The sequence below is a fragment of the Lolium rigidum genome, chromosome 6 (assembly GCF_022539505.1).
Source record: "Lolium rigidum isolate FL_2022 chromosome 6, APGP_CSIRO_Lrig_0.1, whole genome shotgun sequence".
NCBI classification, from domain to species: Eukaryota; Viridiplantae; Streptophyta; class Magnoliopsida; order Poales; family Poaceae; genus Lolium; species Lolium rigidum.
The window spans coordinates 101,427,239-101,434,569 of record NC_061513.1 but is presented as its reverse complement, the minus strand read 5'-3'; positions in this window follow the sequence as shown (position 1 = coordinate 101,434,569).

Genomic DNA, 7,331 nt, shown 5'->3' with positions numbered 1-7,331 from the left:
ATCACATCAATATTATCATAGCAATAGTTAACTTCACAATCTACAAGAGATCATGATCATAGCATAAACCAAGTACTAACACGGTGCACGCACTTGTCACCTTTGCACACATGCGGGAGGAATAAAACTACTTTAATAACACATCACTAGAGTAGCACATAGATAAATTGTGATACAAAACATATTGCAATCATAAAGAGATATAAATAAGCACCTCACTATGCCATTCAACATTGAGTAAGTATTCTGTGAAATATGGCCTAAGAGACCCACACGGTGCACACACTCGTCACCTTTACACACGTGGGACTAGGAGTCTCCGGAGATCACATAAGTAAAACTCACTTGACTAGCATAATGACATCTAGATTACAAGCATCATCATATGAATCTCAATCATGTAAGGCAGCTCATGAGATTATTGTATTGAAGCACATAGGAGAGAGATGAACCACATAGCTACCGGTACAGCCCCGAGCCTCGATGGAGAACTACTCCCTCCTCATGGGAGCAAGCAGCGGTGATGAAGATGGCGGTGGAGATGGCAGCGGTGTCGATGGAGAAGCCTTCCGGGGGCACTTCCCCGCTCCGGCAGGGTGCCGGAACGGAGACTCCTGTCCCCCGGATCTTGGCTTCGCGATGGCGGCGGCTCCGGAAGGTTTACGTGGTTTTCGTCGAACGCCCCGAGGTTTTTAGGTCGGGGGCTTTATATAGGCGGAGAGGCGGCGCAGGAGGGCTTCCGGGGGCCCACACCCTAGGGGGCGCGCTCCCCCTTGGCCGCGCCGGGTGTGGTGTGGTGGCCCTGCCCCCTTCTCTCGGCGGTTCTCGTGTGTTCTGGATGCTTCCGGGTAAAATAGGAACCCGGGCGTTGATTTCGTCCGATTCCGAGAATATTTCGTTACTAGGATTTCGAAACCAAAAACAACGAAAACGAGAACTGGCACTTCGGCATCTTGTTAATAGGTTAGTTCCGGAAAATGCACGAATATGACATAAAGTGTGCATAAAACATGTAGATAACATCAATAATGTGGCATGGAACACAAGAAATTATCGATACGTTGGAGACGTATCGGCATCCCCAAGCTTAGTTCTCGCTCGTCCCGAGCAGGTAAAACGATAACAAAGATAATTTACTGGAGTGACATGCCATCATAAACTTGATCATACTATTTGTAAAGCATATGTAGTGAATGCAGCGATCAAAACAATGTATATGACATGGGTAAACAACTCGAATCATAAAGCAAAGACTTTTCATGAATAGCACTTCAAGACAAGCATCAATAAGTCTTGCATAAGAGTTAACTCATAAAGTAATAATTCAAAGTAAAGGTATTGAAGCAACACAAAGGAAGATGAAGTTTCAGCGGTTGCTTTCAACTTATAACATGTATATCTCATGGATATTGTCAACATAGAGTAATATAATAAGTGCAATAAGCAAGTATGTAGGAATCAATGCACAGTTCACACAAGTGTTTGCTTCTTGAGGTGGAGAGAAATAGGTGAACTGACTCAACAATAAAGTAAAAGAATGGCCCTCATAGAGAAAAAGCATCGATTGCTATATTTGTGCTAGAGCTTTGATTTTGAAAACATGAAACAATTTTGTCAACGGTAGTAATAAAGCATATGCATCATGTAAATTATATCTTATAAGTTGCAAGCCTCATGCATAGTGTACCAATAGTGCCCGCACCTTGTCCTAATTAGCTTGGACTACCCGGATTATCACCGCAATACATATGCTTTAACCAAGTTTCACAAAGGGGTACCTCTATGCCGCTTGTACAAAGGTCTAAGGAGAAAGCTCGCATTTGGATTTCTCGCTTTTGATTATTCTCAACTTAGACATCCATACCGGGACAACATAGACAACGAGATAATGGACTCCTCTTTTAATGCTTTAAGCATTTGACAACAATTAATTCTTTTCTCATTAGAGATTTGAGGATGTTTGTCCAAAACTGAAACTTCCACCATGAATCATGGCTTTAGTTAGCGGCCCAATGTTCTTCTCTCACAATATGCATGCTCAAACCATTCAACTCGGTGTAGATCGCCCTTACTTCGGACAAGACGAACATGCATAGCAACTCACATGAAATTCAACAATGAGTTGATGGCGTTCCCCAGTAAACATGGTTATCGCACAACAAGCAACTTAATAAGAGATAAAGTGCATAATTACATATTCAATACCACAATAGTTTTTAAGCTATTTGTCCCATGAGCTATATATTGCAAAGGTGAATGATGGAATTTTAAAGGTAGCACTCAAGCAATTTACTTTGGAATGGCGGGAAAATACCATGTAGTAGGTAGGTATGGTGGACACAAACGGCATAGTGGTTGGCTCAAGTATTTTGGATGCATGAGAAGTATTCCCTCTCGATACAAGGTTTAGGCTAGCAAGGCTTATTTGAAACAAACACAAGGATGAACCGGTGCAGCAAAACTCACATAAAAGACATATTGAAAACATTATAAGACTCTACACCGTCTTCCTTGTTGTTCAAACTCAATACTATAAATTATCTAGACCTTAGAGAAACCAATTATGCAAACCAAATTTTAGCATGCTCTATGTATTCTTCACTAATAGGTGCAAAGTATATGATGCAAGAGCTTAAACATGAGCACAACAATTGCCAAGTATCACATTACCCAAGACATTATAGCAATTACTACATGTATCATTTTCCAATTCCAACCATATAACAATTTAACGAAGGAGGAAACTTCGCCATGAATATTATGAGCTAAGAACACATGTGTTCATATGAACCAGCGGAGCGTGTCTCTCTCCCACACAAGCATGATGTAATCCAATTTATTCAAACAAAAACAAAAACAAAAGCACACAGACGCTCCAAGTAAAGCACATAAGATGTGACCGAATAAAAATATAGTTTCAAGAGAAGGAACCCGATAATTTATCGATGAAGAAGGGGATGCCTTGGGCATCCCCAAGCTTAGACACTTGAGTCTTCTTGATATATGCAGGGATGAACCACCGGGGCATCCCCAAGCTTAGACTTTTCACTCTTCTTGATCGTAGTATATCATCCTCCTCTCTTGACCCTTGAAAACTTCCTCCACACCAAACTCGAAACAACTCATTAGAGGGTTAGTGGACAATAAAAATTAACATGTTCAGAGGTGACACAATCATTCTTAACACTTCTGGACATTGCATAAAGCTACTGGACATTAATGGATCAAAGAAATTCATCCAACATAGCAAAAGAGGCAATGCGAAATAAAAGGCAGAATCTGTCAAAACAGAACGGTCCGTAAAGATGGATTTTATTAGGCCACCAGACTTGCTCAAATGAAAATGCTCAAATTGAATGAAAGTTGCGTACATATCTGGGGATCACTCACGTAAATTGGCATAATTTTCTGAGTTACCTACGGAGAATTAGACCCAGATTCGTGACAGCAAAGAAATCTGGAACTGCGCAGTAATCCAAATCTAGTACTTACTTTACTATCAAAGACTTTACTTGGCACAACAAAACACAAAACTAAGATAAGGAGAGGTTGCTACAGTAGTAAACAACTTCCAAGACACAAATATAAAACAAAGTACTGTAGCAAAATAACACATGGGTTATCTCCCAAGAAGTTCTTTTCTTTATAGCCATTAAGATGGGCTCAGCAGTTTTAATGATGCACTCGCAAGAGATAGTATGTGAAGCAAAAGAGAGCATCAAGAGGCAAATTCAAAACACATTTAAGTCTAACATGCTTCCTATGCATAGGAATCTTGTAAATAAACAAGTTCATGAAGAGCAAAGTAACAAGCGTAGGAAGATAAAACAAGTGTAGCTTCAAAAATTTCAGCACATAGAGAGGCATTTTAGTAACATGAAAATTTCTACAACCATATTTTCCTCTCTCATAATAACTTTCAGTAGCATCATGAGCAAACTCAACAATATAACTATCACATAAAGCATTCTTATCATGAGTCTCATGCATAAAATTATTACTCTCCACATAAGCATAATCAATTTTATTAGTTGTAGTGGGAGCAAATTCAACAAAGTAGCTATCATTATTATTCTCATCAAGTGTAGGAGGCATAGTATAATCACGAAAAAGTTTACTCTCCATAGTAGGTGGCACCAAAAGACCACTATCATTATAATCATCAGAAATAGGAGGCAAAGTATCATCAAAGAAAATTTTCTCCTCAATGCTTGGGGGACTAAAAATATCATGCAAACCAGCTTCCCCAAGCTTAGAACTTTCTATATCATTATCAACAATGGTGTTCAAAGCGTTCATACTAATATTACTACCAGCATGCAAAGAAGATTTCATAGGTTTTTTAATTTTCGCATCAAACAATCCATGTTTTAAATCAGGAAATAGAATAAGAAGCTCACTCTTGTACATTATGCCAAACTAGTGTAAACAAGAAACAAAAAGATGCAATTGCGGGATCTAAAGGAAATAGCTTCGAGCACACACACGACGGCGCCAGAAAAATACTTTACCCGAGACCGTAGTATGAGTGCCTTTTACCTTTCCTCCTCGGCAACGGCGCCGGAAAAGTGCTTGATGTCTACGGGAGCTTCTATTCTTGTAGACGAGTGTTGGGCCTCCAAGAGCAGAGGTTTGTAGAACATGCAGCAAGTTTCCCTTAAGTGGATACCCAAGGTTTATCGAACTCGGGGAGGAAGAGGTCAAAGATATCCCTCTCATGCAACCACCGCAACCACAAAGCAAGAAGTCTCTTGTGTCCCCAACACACCTAATAGGTGCACTAGTTCGGCGAAGAGATAGTGAAATACAGGTGGTATGAATAAGTAGTAGCAACGGCACCGTAAAAGTGCTCGCCCGGGACAGTAAACAAGCGGTAGTAATGTAGCAGTAGTAACGCGATAAAACAATAAACAAGCGAGCGATAGCAGTATTTAGGAACAAGGCCTAGGGATTACACTTTCACTAGTGGACACTCTCAACATTGATCACATAACAGAATAGATAAATGCATACTCTACACTTTTGTTGGATGATGAACACATTGCGTAGGATTACACGAACCCTCAATGCCGGAGTTAACAAGCTCCACAATAATGCTCATGTTTTAGTAACCTTTAGTGTAAGATAGATCAACGAGACTAAACCAAGTACTAGCATAGCATGCACACTGTCACCTTCATGCATATGTAGGAGGAATAGATCACATCAATATTATCATAGCAATAGTTAACTTCACAATCTACAAGAGATCATGATCATATCATAAACCAAGTACTAACACGGTGCACGCACTCGTCACCTTTGCACACATGCAGGGAGGAATAAAACTACTTTAATAACACATCACTAGAGTAGCACATAGATAAATTGTGATACAAAACATATTGCAATCATAAAGAGATATAAATAAGCACCTCACTATGCCATTCAACATTGAGTAAGTATTCTGTGAAATATGGCCTAAGAGACCCACACGGTGCACACTACTCGTCACCTTTACACACGTGGGACTAGGAGTCTCCGGAGATCACATAAGTAAAACTCACTTGACTAGCATAATGACATCTAGATTACAAGCATCATCATATGAATCTCAATCATGTAAGGCAGCTCATGAGATTATTGTATTGAAGCACATAGGAGAGAGATGAACCACATAGCTACCGGTACGGCCCCGAGCCTCGATGGAGAACTACTCCCTCCTCATGGGAGCAGCGGCGGTGATGAAGATGGCGGTGGAGATGGCATCGGTGTCGATGGAGAAGCCTTCCGGGGGCACTTCCCCGCTCCGACGAGGTGCCGGAACGGAGACTCCTGTCCCCCGGATCTTGGCTTCGCGATGGCGGCGGCTCCGGAAGGTTTACGTGGTTTTCGTCGAACGCCCCGAGGTTTTTAGGTCGGGGGCTTTATATAGGCGGAGAGGCGGCGCAGGAGGGCTTACGGGGGCCCACACCCTAGGGGCGCGCCCCCCTTGGCCGCGCCGGGGTGTGGTGTGGTGGCCCTGCCCCCTTCTCCGGCGGTTCTCGTGTGTTCCGGATGCTTCCGGGTAAAATAGGAACCCGAGCGTTGATTTCGTCCGATTCCGAGAATATTTCGTTACTAGGATTTCTGAAACCAAAAACAGCGGAAAACGAGGAACTGGCACTTCGGCATCTTGTTAATAGGTTAGTTCCAGAAAATGCACGAATATGACATAAAGTGTGCATAAAACATGTAGATAACATCAATAATGTGGCATGGAACACAAGAAATTATCGATACGTTGGAGACGTATCAGCCGGCAATGCCGGCCTTGTGCCACCTGCAGTGTCGGGGTGGCCGGCAGTGCTGGCTTGGCCACCGGCAGTGGTGGGGTTCTCCCGGCATCAGTGCCGGGGTGCTCCCGGCGGCAGTTCCGCCCCCCTGTTTTTACCCAAACACCCGATACGAAAACCTTAAGAACTTTTGCATCCGGACTCCGATTTCGATGATCTTGGGCTCGTTGAAATCACAACAACAAGCTCTACAACAATATGCATAGAAACATCATAGTCCAGAGTATAGAAACAAATGAATAAATGTTTTACCTATCTATAAAAAGCAAACCGGTAAAACCTCCAATATGGAAAATGCAACAACTTGAGTTAGGGAACTCAGATTTAGGTGAAACCAATTTTGTTGTAAATAAGATGACAAGAGATACCCCACAAAGAGTGAAAAGCTTAAGAACAAGTGGGGTATGTTTTTCTATGTATTTTAGAGTGAAACCTCTCAATACGAGAAACCGAGAAAAACTCCAATATTGAAAACGCAACAAGTGATTCATGCGGAATCCGTTTTCGATGAACTAGAGCTTGTCATGAGAATAAGCACAAGCTCTAAAACACCATATGGATAAGATCCAAATAACAACCAAGAAAGATGATGCAAGAATGCAAAGATTTGAGCTCTCCGAAGGATACGGTCGAGTTACTCACTCGAGAGCCACTAATAGTACGGCAACTAAACTATAAACCGGTCTCCAACTACACCATGAGACCGGTGAGAAAGAAACCCTATCATGAGAAAACCTTAACCTTGCACATTTCACTTGAGCTTGATGATGACGGTCTTAACCGCAACAAGATAGAACACATTTCTTGATTGTGCTTGCTTGATGAAGTCATGCGAAATGCTCCCCCATACTCCACTATGGGAGAGCTACTTCTTCGGCGCATCTTCACATATCCATGATCACCATATGGATGGCAAGCTTCAAGCATACGATCTCTTCGAGTTGGCTCATCTTGAACTTGCACTTCATTTCTTCATTCTTCATCATGTTGATGTCTTGATGTAACTTGAGGGCTCAC